Source organism: Oryctolagus cuniculus, chromosome 7 (assembly GCF_051225735.1).
Source record: "Oryctolagus cuniculus isolate XC-2025 breed Fujian yellow rabbit chromosome 7, ASM5122573v1, whole genome shotgun sequence".
Classification (NCBI taxonomy): Eukaryota; Metazoa; Chordata; class Mammalia; order Lagomorpha; family Leporidae; genus Oryctolagus; species Oryctolagus cuniculus.
This window is the reverse complement of record NC_142873.1, coordinates 101,618,978-101,633,218: the sequence shown is the minus strand read 5'-3', so window position 1 is coordinate 101,633,218 and position 14,241 is coordinate 101,618,978. Positions and strand designations below refer to the sequence as shown.

The 14,241-nt window shown below is 35.8% G+C and overlaps 1 long non-coding RNA gene across 1 annotated transcript in view; it reads left to right on the top strand.

Moving 5' to 3' along the window:
• The window catches only part of LOC127493604 (uncharacterized), a 248,366-nt gene extending 239,629 nt beyond the window's left edge, over positions 1-8,737 (top strand). The window contains exon 3 of the long non-coding RNA XR_016237281.1: positions 5,995-8,737. This is a non-coding gene — a long non-coding RNA (uncharacterized LOC127493604). The remainder of the gene's footprint in view (positions 1-5,994) is intronic.
• The last annotated feature ends 5,504 nt before the right edge of the window (positions 8,738-14,241 follow it).

The window sequence follows — 14,241 nt, the reverse complement described above, 5'->3', positions numbered from 1 at the left end:
TTTAATGCTTCCATATTTTTATTGTTATAGAATTAATTACCTAAGAAGTATTAGCTAGGAATTTCAAATATATCTAACATTGTCTATTTACTGTGTATCTGGCAAAATCTTTGTGTATAAATCTAAGTTAATATATCACAAAATAACGTATCACATCATTACATTCAGATGGTTGAAAAAGATACTTAGTGCAATATAGCTCAAAGTTTCAGTTCTCATTATTTGCCCATGCAAACCATACACGTGGTCCAACCAAATTATCAACTTTCTGTTCTCCAAAAGCGGCTCACGCATACAGCTCACACATTTCGGCCTTTGTGCTTTTGTTAAGCGTATATACTACTTCTAGCACGATTCATCCTCAATTGCTAAAATTGTTTCCTTTTTCAAAGCTGACCTCAAAAGCCACTTTTGGTGAGGCTCTTACCTAAATGTTTGATCTCTTCTTTGAGTGTAGTATTTGTAGTTTCCTTGAGGCCCGCACTTGACTCTAATCAAGTTGTGAAGGATTTTGGCTTATCTTTCTTGCTGGACAATAAACATCTTGAAAACAGTGAATGTTCTAGCCAAGTCTTTTTGCTTATTTTTTTAAGATTTTATATATTTATTTGAGAGGCAGAGTTACAGACAGAGAAGGAGACACAGAGAGACAAGTCTTCCATCTGCTGGTTCACTCCCCAAATGGCCACAATGGCCAGAGCTGGGCCAATCTGAAGCCAGGAACCTGAAACTTCCTTAGGGCCTCCCATGCAGGTCCAGGGGCCCAAGCATCTGGGCCATCTTCCACTGCTTTTCCAGGCCATAAGCAGAGAGCTGGATTAGAAGAGGAACAGCCAGGACATGAACTAGTGCCAATATGGGATGCTGGCACTGCAGTCTGAGGCTTAGGCTACTGTGCCAGAGTGCCTACCCCTCCAGCCAAGTCTTGATTGTCTGTGGCATTTAGTGAGAACTCAATAGATCTATTGATATGAATAGGACTCTCAATTTGAGTTGGACAGTAACATTTAGTTGATGGTTTTTTGGAAATATAAACTAATTCAAATACTAATCACAATCAAATAATTAGAAAACTAAGTCTTGTGAATATCTTCATATGTTCTTGCCAAACCTAAGCATAGTAAATTCAAAATCACATTTAATTTTCATACTATTTGGGTCAATTGAGGATTTTTTTCTTTGCATTTTAAAAACTTAGGACAATATCTTGAAAATGGATTAATAGAATCATAAGCAAAGGTTTTACAACAAATTATATATGCTTAAAGACTTGTCAGTCTATTAAGTACAAAAGACCCAAAGAGTGGCTTTGGTTATTATTAGAGTAACAGAAAATGAATAAGACATCTGTTTAAAAGGCATCATTTCTGTGAAAGCAGAATTGAGAGCAGAGATCAGTAGCTTGAGAAGGGAAGAGAGCAGAACTAAGCAGATGATCCATCTAACAGTTTTTCCCCAAGAGGTTTTGAGTATAAAGAAGTGGCACTACCAATATACTAAAAACCCTTCAGGGAATCATCATGCTTCAGTGCATTGATCTATGCCACAGAACAGGATATTCAGAGGAGTAAAGATAGGTAGGCTTTAATAATTTCAGAAGAGTTAGAGCTCCTCAAAAATCCAACACACATTTCAATATAACAGATAGCATAATTTCTAAACACTACACAGCATTACTTAATGGTAACCAATGGTTTCTTTATCTTATTTGTTCTGTGGCTATGCCATCAAGGACAAAAATAATGCAAATTTTTTTCCATGTAATTTATAAATCACCAAAGAACAGCACATCACAAGGAAAATTAAAATATAGGAGGACAAATGTGGTTAAAAAAGTGGTAGCCATGTAATAATAATATAGTAATAAGTATGCAATAAATAATATGTTAACACCTTAAGTATGTTTAGTGATGATTGGGCACTAATTTCATGTTATAAACTGATATGGAAAAGACAACAAAAACTAGTATTTTCTACACTGAATTTAACAAAATCATGCTCCCTACATAGACCTACAACACATTGGACCAGCTTATAATATCAAATAACTCATTGTCCAACCTCCACATTATACAGAGGGCAACCTATAGCAAGGATTCTTGAAGTATTTTGTCCAGTATTCAAAAATAACCAGTGGAATACCCAGGACTAGAATTCCAGTCTCCTCTTTATTTGGTGCATTTGCCATGTCTTTTCTGTTTGCCACACTGCACGATACAAGAGTTATGGATCACCAGATATATCAACTAATCTGATAATTTACTCAAAAAGCACCCTACAAAAACTTTCTGAAGCTTTAATTTTTTTAAATCATAAAACATATCAATTCATTTATCTTTATATGTGGTGATGCATGTTTATCTCCAGCTACAATGAATATGCTTACATTCATTCACTTGGCCAACAATTACTGCTTGTACTATGTTTAATTCTCAACAATATCCAGTTTCAGTTTATGGGCAGCCTGCTTAAAATTATGACTTTTGATCCAAACAAGCACATTCATATAGTTTCAAAAGAAGCAAATGGGGTGTATAAAGCATCTTGTCCTGCATGCTAGTATGTTTTCCTTTAGTGCCCAATCCACTTTCTGCTATGGCTGCAAAATAAAATAGAAATAGGACTGGTTTGCTATTGCAAATGGGATCATCTGATTTTTAATGGATATTGTACTAAACATAATGCTAAATAAAAGGGAAGTGATAGTATTAGCTGTTTGATTCTCTTGTGGGGACTTAGTCGTTGGACAGGAGTATGAAGATTTTCAGGGGTATTTGTGGTGGATTGCTTTTTATAGCTTTCATGATTATTAGGCAATAGCATGTCATGAGAATAGTAAAGCCATGCCTTTTGCTTTCTGAGCAGGTCTCTGTAAGCAATTTAATATGGTTCACTGAGAGAGGGTATGGTAGCTAGTCCATGTTAAGCCAAAACAAACTGCAGTAGAAATTGAAATGGTTGTTCCTGGCTCAATTCATGCCCCTGGATTAAACTGAAATATTACCTATGTCATGTAGGGATATTGAAGAGAGTTGTAATTCTGTAGGTTTCAACTAGGCACTGCCAGTAGTAACTGCCATATGAAAAACAGTGAATATACACTTCCCAAAGAATTATTAGCAAAAGGTGAACTCCAATATGGAGTGTAATTCAAACAGTAATAAAATAAAGAATAATGAAAATTATTTACTATCTAGAAGAGTAAAATTATGAAAAGCTGTCATCAGTGAAATTATCCTCTTCACAGAATAAAAGAATTGTTAGGATTTCCTTTACTGCTTCTGTTGAGTAAGCTAAGTTTACATTGTTTCCAGAGATGTATGTGTTATATCATTTATTTCCATAACTGGTAAAACTCTAGTGTCATAAATAACTTTTCCCATAGCCTGTGTGGTTTTATTTAGTGTGTACATATTAATGCTTTAAATTACATTTCTATAGCACATTCAATGAGCATGCTAATAAAATCACAGCTGCTTCAATGACCTTGAGCCTGAACTTCAGTCCTTTACCTACAGAATTTTAAAAATACAAGCATGAAGGAGGCACAGGGAAGATACATAAATAATTGCGGATTCAAAGCATCTGTTTATCTCTGGGAGTATTTGCTTTTCAAATGTTGTTAATATTTAAATATACATTTTCTGGAAGCAGCTATACTCCAATAACAAGAATTCCTGCAACTGACTTAAAATTTTACAGGCTGCCAATCATCCAGTTAGACCACTTGATTGAGCTAGTACCTAAAATAGCATTTGCCAATTCGATAGCCCCTTTAATCTCCAAAGCACTTTGCAAATATTAATCAGGCAACATCGCATACTTCTGAAATCTAGTTATTTCCCTTAGTAGAGAAAGGACAACTGAGCCTGAGTGACTTGTCCTAGAAATACAAAGGTGAGTGAGGATCAGGACAGATTAAAATTCTGGAACCACCTAGTTATTAGAAAAGCCATTTTTGGAATCTGATTCTTTGAGCAGTAGAGATATACAGAGGCATAGGACACTTAAGCTATCTGGTTAAGTGTTTTCAAATTTAATTTCTGTCATGTAGGTTTAGGTTTCCCTAATTCAAGTGAGATTATGACAAAATAATAGAACTAACAAAAAAATCTAAAGTAATGATAAAGTTTTGGGATAGTAATATAATATATAGTGATACCAAAACTCACTGCTATCATCTCCCAGAAAATATATTTTAAAATTTCAGAATTTATTTTTACTTTTCTAAATTGAAAGGCAGAGAGACAGAAACAAAGGTAAACAGACAAGAGATCTCTCATCTGTTGATTCATACACTTAATACATAGAAAAGCTGGAACCTGGACAGTTCTAAGCCAGGAACTATGAACTTAATTCAGACCTCCCATGTCGTTAAACTATCAGCTGCTGTCTCCCAGGGCGTGCATTAGCAGGAATCTGGAATCAGGAACAGAGTCTGAACTTGAATGCAAGCACTCAGCTAAGGGATATAGTATTCTCAAGCAGTATCTTAATCTCTAGGCCAAATCCCCACCCCTCCCAGAAAACATTTGAAAAGAATCTCTTCTTTAAGAATACCAATACACTAGAATACTAGAATACTAATACTAATGTGAGGATATTTCAGGAAGGGACAAAAAACTTAAGATTTATTATCTGCTCTTATAAATCATATTATAACCCCTCAAGTCTCTCTCAGCTTTTTTAGTTCTAATATTAGAATTGTTTTTAAGATTTATTTACTTATTTGAAAGTCAGTGAGGGAGAAGGAGAGAAGAGAGGCAGAGGCAGAGGCAGAGAGAGAGAGAGAGAGAGAGAGAGAGAATCTTCCATCCACTGGTTCACTCCCCAAATGGCTGCAACAGTCAGGATTAGGACAGGCCAAAGCCAGGAGCCAGGAGCTTCATCCTGTCCTACCCAGGTAAGTGCAGAAGCCCAAGTACTTGGACCATCTTCTGCTGCTTTCCCAGGCTCACCAGAAGGGAGCTGGATTGGAAGTGGAGCAGCTGGGACATGAACCGTCTTCCATGTGTGATGCTGGCGTTGCAGGTGGCAGCTCTTACCTGTTAAGTCACAGCGCCAACCCCTAATACTGAGATTTTTAAAAGCGAGCAGAGAAAAAAAGTACTTTCTGGGTGGTTAGTTCTATACAATTTGCTCTTTTGAGGAAAAGTGAAAACCAAGGAAAGTATATCTTTTCAAATTACTTATTTTTAGTTAAAACCAATATAATTGAATACCAAGAAAGTTGCAAAATAAGGTTTCATTTTCATTTACTTAAAGTAGAAGAAAAGGCAAAAATATAACAAGAAATAAATTAACAGAAAATCCATTTATTAGAATGAGTAAAAAGAAGAGAGAAAAAAATAGACACATGACTGATTAACATTCTGGGCTTATATTAATGTACTCTGCTTCCTAGAAAATTCAAAACCATAAGCTCACTGAATATTTTATACCTAGAAAGGATATTGAAAGAAATTATCTTTGAATATGATGTCTTCATTTTCTACTATATTTCCTTAATGCTAAGACCTACATTTTTCATACTTTAAAGTTAATAAAATTGGGATGCACCTTAGACACAAATGCATCCTATTATTGCTATTAGTTAATATTTCTGAATTTCCAGTAGTTATTAGTTTTGGGGATTGATGAATTTAAAATCAAAATTCTTATAAATTCTCAGGTATTCCCTGAATAATATTATTCTATATTATTGGGGAGTGAATATTTTTCATGAATATCTTTTAAATAAAAGTGAATAATCACAATAATAAATGGTGAATCATTTTTAATGAAAAGCTTATATGAAGGGTTTTGGTGGTTATCTATTTAAAAATCATACCTAAATACATGGTTAGTTGGAATTATGAATAAATATATGTCAGCATATAAATAATATTTACCCAATGTAGATTGCTTTACAACTGGTCACATGTATGAAGCAGATAAAAAATATTGGAAGATTATACTAAATATTTAACATTTAAATTTCTTTTTTTTTGACAGGCATATTGGACAGTGAGAGAAAAAGACAGAGAAAAAGGTCTTCCTTTGCCATTGGTTCACCCCCCAATGGCTGTTGTGGCCAGTGCACCACACTGATCCAAAGCCAGGAGCTAGGTGCTTCTCCTGGTCTCCCATGCAGGTGCAGGGCCCAAGGACCTGGGCCATCCTCTACTGTACTCCCAGGCCACAGCAGAAAGCTGGACTGGAAGAGGATCAACTGGGACAGAACCTGGCACCCCGACAGGGACTAGAACCCGGTGTGCCAGTGCCGCAGGTGGAGGATTAGCCTATTGAGCTGCGGCGCCGGCCTAAATTTCTTAAAATGCAAATTTACAGCACAAAAATTAATTGACTCTGATAATCTTGACATTTGTTTTGTGTCAAATATTTCAGATAAAGCAAGGAAAGTTTCTTACATTTTGTATTAATAGATTCATTAGGAGTCTTTCCAAAGCAACCTCAAACTTGTCATGATCAAAAAAGAAGCTGCTCAGCCGGTGCTGTGGCTCACTGATACCACCAAATTACTAGAGGAAAGCATCTGGGAAACTCTGCCAAACATTGACATAGGCAAAGACTTCTTGGAAAAGACCCTTAAGGAATAGGCAGTAAAAGCAAAAATAGACAAATAGGATTGCATCAATCTAAGAAGCTTCTGACCAGGAAAGGTAACACTCAACAAAGTGAAGAATCAACTGACAGAATGGGAGAAAATGTCTGCAAACTATGCAACTGATAAAGAATTAATATCCAGGATCTATAAAGAGCTCAAGAAACTCAACAACAAAAAACAAACAATCCAATTAGGAAATGGGCAAAGGACTTGAACAAGCATTTTTCTAAACATGAAATACAAAATGCCAACAAGCATGAAAAAATGCTCAAGATCGCTAACCATCAGGGAAATGCAAATCAAAACCACAATGAGGTTTCTCCTCACCTCAATTAGAATTTTATCCCAAAATCAAAAGATACTAAATTCTGGCTAGTGTGTAGGGGAAAAAGCACTCTAATACACTGTTGGTGGGACTATAAACTACTTCGCTCATTAAGAAAGACAGTAAGGTGATGTCTCAGAAATCTGAAAATATATCTACTTCATGACCCAGCAATCCCACTTCTGGGAATTTACCCAAAGGAAATGAAATCAGCACACATAGAATTTACACATAGAATTTATATAAATACACCATGGTTATAAACTCTTTAATGATTTTATTTCCAAGTGTTACTCAGTGTTAACTGCAGAAAGGGAAATACACACATAAAACCTAATCAAGACTAATTGATCAGTAATGTCTCTAAATCTAAAGATTTCTATAGTGTGGGTAAAAATGGGCATCAAGTGACTCTGAGTTGAAAAGTGTTCAGGAGAGTCTGAAAGTAAAGATATTTTAGCAGAACTTCTATTTATTTTTTGCTTACATCATCCTTTTCATAGTAGAATATGATAAATAATAAAAAAGTTATATATAATTATGTTTAAGATAATCCCCTTTTAAAAGAATTACCTTATTTGTTTGATATGCAGTGACAGAGAGGAAGGAAGAGACAGAAAAAGAGATCTTTCATCTGCTGATTCACTCCCCAAATGGCCCCAACAGCCAGGGCTGGACCTGGAAGAAGCCAGTAGCCTAGAGTTGCATGTGGACTTCACACATAGGTGGCAATGCCCCAAGAACCTGGGCCATCTTCTGCTGCTTTTTCAGGCACATTAACATGGAGCTGGATTGGAAGTGGAACTGCCAGGACTCGAACCAATTCTCTGTTAGTTTAACCCACTGTGCCAAAATGCCAGGCCCAAGGAAGTTCTTTTATAAATATTAAGTACAATTTCAAAGTGGTAAACTATTTCTCATAGTCTATTTGGTAGTGCTTTCTTTCATATTGTTATGTAAAACAGTATCAAATACGTCTCATAATCTCTGATTTAATAAAATGCAACTGCAAAACAGAAACTAAGAGTTTAGAGGACTTTCTAAATATGATTGGTGTTTTCATAAAGTTGCATACATCATATAATATTGTATATGTATACTCTAAAATTAATTCTAGCATTTTTGAGGTCTGAAATTGATACATATAAGTATCTACATTAATTTTAATTCTTGAACAGTATTATTTCCTACAAATATTCCAATTTGTTAATTCCTCTTGATTGTTCTTTTATTAAATATAAAATTCATATACATAAATTTAACCATTCCTTTATCTTTTTGTATCTTGTTCAGAAAATTCTACTTCTGATATTCAAACATGTTCAGTTACATGTTTTTCCAAGTATCTTGTATCTTTGTCTCTTTGTTTTAGAGACTGAGATTTAACATTTTTATGTAATTGAATACGTCCATCAATGAATATAGTTTATCTCTCTATTCATTCAGTGTTTTCTCTTTGATAGAAATGATTTTTCTCCATTCAAGACTTGTATAACCTTTATATAGAATGATTCCTAGTTAATATTTAATTTTATTTTCATGGCATCATCAAGTATTATATCACGTATTTCTGATGGTATATGGAATATTTTTTGCTTTTGTATGTTGATCTTGAATTTTACATCCCTATTGAACTGTTAGTATTATTATTTTGTGCTAACAAACATTAAGCTACTTGAAACCTCAGAATTTTTCTCTTATTTATTATTATAAATCCAGAGATTAGATATTCTAGTACCTGAATATATTAAGTAACCAATAAGTATTTACTGAATGTGAATAAATGACCAAAAATGATGCTTCAAGTTTTTACTCCTTGTCATTTTAATTTTTAGTTATTATTCTATTTTATTTTATTTTATTTTTATTTTTATTTATTTGAAAACAAGAGTGACAAAAGAGCAGGGGGAAAGACAGAGAAAGCTCTTCCATCTTCTGCTTCACTCACTAAATAGTCCCATGTGCCAAGGCTGGGCCATATGGAAGCCAAGGGCCTGGAACTCCATCTGGGTCTCCGATGTGGGTAACAGGGATCCAAACACTTGGGCCATCCTCAGCTGCCTTTCCCAGGCTAATAGCAGGGAGCTGGATGGGGAGTGGAGGAGCTGGGACACAAACTCATGTTCCCATATAGGATACCAGTGTCTCTGGTGGTGGCTTAAACTGTTGCTCCAAAATTCCAGCTTCTATTTTTAATTGTTATTCTTATTTTTAACATTATATTTTAATATGTATGCTTAGTATTTTCTAACCAAATATTTAATCTATCATTCAATATTTTTGAACATTCAAAGTATTAACATTTTAAGAAACTTCTGCACTTTCTCCAATTGTCTATTTAAAAATCATATTTTTAAATTACTTGAGAGACAGTTAAAGAAAGAGAGTTCCCATCCACTGGTTTTACCCCCAAATGCCTACAAGTCCTGGCAGGCCTGAGCTGGAAGTCTGGGTCTCAATCCAGCACACAATCTAGGTCTTCCATGTGTCGGGGAACGGGACAGCCTGGCCAGCTGTGCCCCTCCCGACATGTACAAGCACAAGAAGTTTAGTGCTGAGCTTTTTCCACCCTGCCCGTTGCTAATTGCAAGATCCTGTTTTGACTTTAAGCATCCTGTTATTGCATGTTTCCCACACTTACTCTTGCTGAGTTGGTAACATGTTTTCCGTGAATCATATATAAATAGGTGGACGGTGGGCGGGAGTTATGAATGAACGCTGGTAAAAGGCGGAGTGATGAATGAACGCTGGTAAAAGGCGGAGTTGTGAATGAACGCCGGTAACAGGCGGGAGCTATGAATGAACGCCAGTAATAAGCGGGAGTGGTGAATGAAGGAGTTGTGAATGAATGCCGGTAACAGGGCGGGATATATAAGAGGGTTGGAGGAGGCGAAGACGGCGGGCGTTCGCGACATGTAACGCGAGTCTGCTGAAAAATAAAGTGGAAGCTGAAAAGCCGATAAACGCGTCTGGTGTCTCCGAGGTCTCGCCGGCGTTAACCTATCCGGAAGGTGTACGCCTGCATCCATGTATTGGCATTTGGATATTGGATGTGGGTGTCAAACACTAGACCAAACATCTGCCAGCTGTTCATTATTTTTATGTGAAAATTTGAAAAAGATTTATTTATTTAAAGGGTATAGTTACAGAGAAAGAGAAAGGAAAGTACAGAGAACAAGGGATCTTTCTTCCCCTGGTTAACTTTCCAAATGGCCCTGAATGTAGAGACTAGGCCAGGCCGAATTCAGGAGCCTGGAACTCCAACCATGTCTCCCCTGTGGGTGCAGGGGCCCAAGCATTTTGGCCATCTGCTGCTGCTTTCCCATGTGCAATAGCAGGGAGCTGAATTGGAAGTGGAGTAGCCAGGACTTGAACTGGTGCTCATATGGGTTGCTGGCATCCAAGAGGGCAGCTTTATCCACTGCCACAACACTGGCCCCTATGTGCAATTTTTAGTATCACTTTTATGTATAAAATTTCAATTATAATAAATTATAATTTTTAGTTTCAACTTACCAATTTTAATCATATATTATTCATACTTCTCATATTTCATTACTCCAGTTTTAATTATCTTCTCTCTTATAGATCATTCTTTTTCTTCTTGTTGTCCTCATTATGCCCAGCAATAGGTGTCACAGCTCTGATGAATATTTGACAGAAGCATATGAAGTGTTATTTTGCTTTCCATTTCCAAGTATCTTGTCATATGCTTCTATTTGTTATTGTATATTCATATTACTTATCTAATTTTTTCAAACTATAGTCATTTTATATTTTTGAAAGTATCACTATGAACCTTTTCTCTATCATTTGAATTTAACTTTGTTTTTCTAAATATATTTCTATTCTTTTAATTTATTATGGAATCTTTGAAAAATATATCAAATTGTAATGAATAGTATGTTTTTTTCATTAAGAGATCCAAATTTTATGTGTTATTTCACATCCTCCAGGATGGATATAAGAACAAAATGGGAAACAACAACCTGTGGTCCTGGTATTCCATAGGGGCACTGGTTTACAGCCAGGCCGCTCCAGCAGAAGATGGTCTATGGCCCTGGGCCCCTGCCCCCCATGTGGGAGACCCAGATGGAAAATCAGGCTCCTGGCTTTAGTAAGGTCCAGCCTTGGCCATTGTGGCCATTTGGGGAGTGAATCAGAGGATGGAAGGTCTCTCCTTCTCTGTCTCTGCCTCTCTACATATAATTCTGCCTTTCAGAGGAGAGAACTTCCACTTTGACTATGGCCTTGTCTAAATATGATCAGAGTCGGTGAACTCAGGGGACTTCCATAGCCTTGGCAGCTCATGACAAGAGCCTAGGCTGATTACTGATGCCATAAACAAGAGTGTCAATTTGTTAAGTCAACAACAGGAGTCACTGTGCACTTACTCCTCATGTAGGATCTTTGTCCGTAGTGTGCTGTACATTGAGATTTAATGCTATAACTAGTACCCAAACAGTACTTTTCATTTTATGTTTCTGTGTGGGAGCAAACTGTTAAAATCTTTACTTAATGTATGCTAAACTGATCTTCTGTATATAAAGAGAATCGAAAATGAATCTTGATGTGAATGGAAGGGGAGAGGGAGTGGATAAGGGGAGGGTTGCGGGTGGGAGGGACGTTATGGGGGAGAAGCCATTGTAATCTATAAGCTGTACTTTAGAAATTTATATTCATTAAATAAAAGTTAAAAAAATAATTCTGCCTTTCAAATAAATAAATAAATATTTAACAACAACAACAACAAAAAGTATTAGCAACATTTTGAAGAAATTGGAATTCTTACACTTGTATATTACTAGCTGATGGGAATGTAAAATGGTACAGTCATTGTGGAAATGAATTTAGTGTTCAAAAAATTAAAGGTAAAATTAGCAGATTATCCATTGTTCTAGTCTTACATATATATTCAAAAGATTTGAAAACATATCTCATACTTAGATGACAACATTCCTTACAGCATAATTCAGAAAGCCATAAAGAAAACGCAGGTGTCTATCAACAAGTGATTGTATAAATAAAATGTAGAATATACATATAATGAAATATTTATCCACCACAAAAAGTAATGAAACTACTAAATGGTTCAGTGTGGACAAATCACAAAAACATTATGCTAAGTAAAACAAGCCAGACACAAAGACAAATATATGATTCCACTAATATGAAATGTCTACCAAAAGCAAATTCACAGTGACATGAAATACACTACAGATTGAGGACCAAGGAGAATGGGAAAGTTACTATTTAGAGGATAAAGAATTTCTATTTGGAATGATAAAAATAGTTTTGGAAATAGTGGTAATGGTTATACTGTTCTAAAACATCATGAGTAAAATCAATACCACCAAATTGTCCACTTTAAAATGGTTACAAAATCAGGGTGAACATTTGGCACAGTGACTAATATGCTGCTTGGGACACTGATATCCCATACTGGAAAACTCGGATTCAGGTCCTTTGGCTCCTTTCCTGATTCAGCTAATGTGCACCCAAATTGTTTGATCCTTGCCATGTGGGAGACCCAGATTGACTTTCCCATTCCTGGCATTAGCCTAGTTCAGACCTAACTGTTGCAGGCATTTGAGGAGTGACCCAGGGTATGGGAGGTCTCTCTACTCCCACCCTGACCCCTATTTTCCTTTCCAATAATAAAGAAAACTTTTTTGAAAGGTAAAATGAAAATTGTTATATTATACATATTTTTCAGAGCAAAAATTTTATTTTTCAAAAAGATTTATTTATATGAAAGTGTCACAGAAAGAAGAAGTGAGAGAGAGAGAGAGAACGATAGAGAGAGTGTGTTTATGTGTGCGTGTGAGAGAGAGAGAGAGAATCACACTCAGATGGCCACAATGACCAGCACTAGGCCAGGCTGAAGCCAGGAGACAGGAGATTCAGGTATCCCACATAGATGGCAGGGGCCCAAACACTTGGGCCATCTTCTGCTACTTTTCCAAGGCCATTAGCAGGGAGCTGGATTGGAAGTAGAACAGCCAGGACATCAACCAGTGCCCAAATGGGATGCTGGCTTTCCAGGTGGTGGCCTTACCCACTAGACTGCAATGCTAGTCCCTCAGAAAAAAAAAAAAATTAAAAAGTATGCATTGTTTCCTAAATTTCCTCCTAAGATACTTATTTCTGTTTTTTATATATGTCTTCATTGTGATTGTTCTTTAGTACTCTTTATGACAGAGCTCCAATTGCATTTTTCCCCCATAAATATCAGTGTTGGTTCCATTTCTTAAATATCCTTTATGTTTTACAGTGTTGGACTATGGTCTTTGTCATATGAGTATATTAAAATGTCACATCTTGTGTTCTATTTTTATTCTTTAATGCTGATCTTCAATTTTAATGCCATATTTAGTTTCTTACAGTAGCTGTTAGATATGTACCAATAACTACATGGTAAATTTTCCCTAATAATTCCCTACTTTTCATAACCTTCTTGGTTATTCTTTTTAAATATTTTTATTTATAAAAATGGAACAAATTTTATGTATTTCATATATACACTTTTAAGACCATAATGATACTTCCCACCTAATCCTTCTGCCCTCACTCAATGCCACCCTCCCTCCTTCTTTTCTTCTTTTAATTTTTGCAATGACAAGCTTCTACTTTTTTTATAATAACAAAATTAACTCTCCACTAAATAAATAATTCGACAAAAAGTAGGTAGAAACATCACTGTTCCTCAAGAATATAGTCAAGGGCTGTAAACAATAAGCAAATTTCAAAACATCAGTTTCATTCAAACTTCTTGGTTATTCTTAACTATTATATTCTTTTGTGTAAAATTTAAAGCTATTTTATGTAGCTTCTACCAAGAAATTTTAGATTTCTACTTTAAATTGATGCATACTTTTAAATTATGCATACATTTTGTTACATTGATAGATTCTTACATTAAAGTTTCCTAATCAATAATGTTGTGCATTTTTCCATTTGTTTAAAATAAACTTGTTTTCTCTCCTTCAATAAGATCTTATTAAATTTAATCCTACCTGTTTTGATTCCTCTTATTGCAAATGTTTCCTAAGCCCATTCTTAGTACTTGTTAGAGGAGAGAAAAGTTATACTGATATGTTTGCATACTTATTTATCCACTTTATTAAATTTTCTAGTGGGTGCCATGGCATAGTGGGTTAAGCTGCCACCTGAGGTGTCGGCATCGCATATGGGCACCGGTTCACATCCTGGCTGCTCCTCTTCCAGTCTAGCTCCCTGCTTGTGGCCTGGGAAGGCAGTGGAGGATGGCCCAAGTGCTTGGGACTCTGCACCCACATGGGAGACCCAG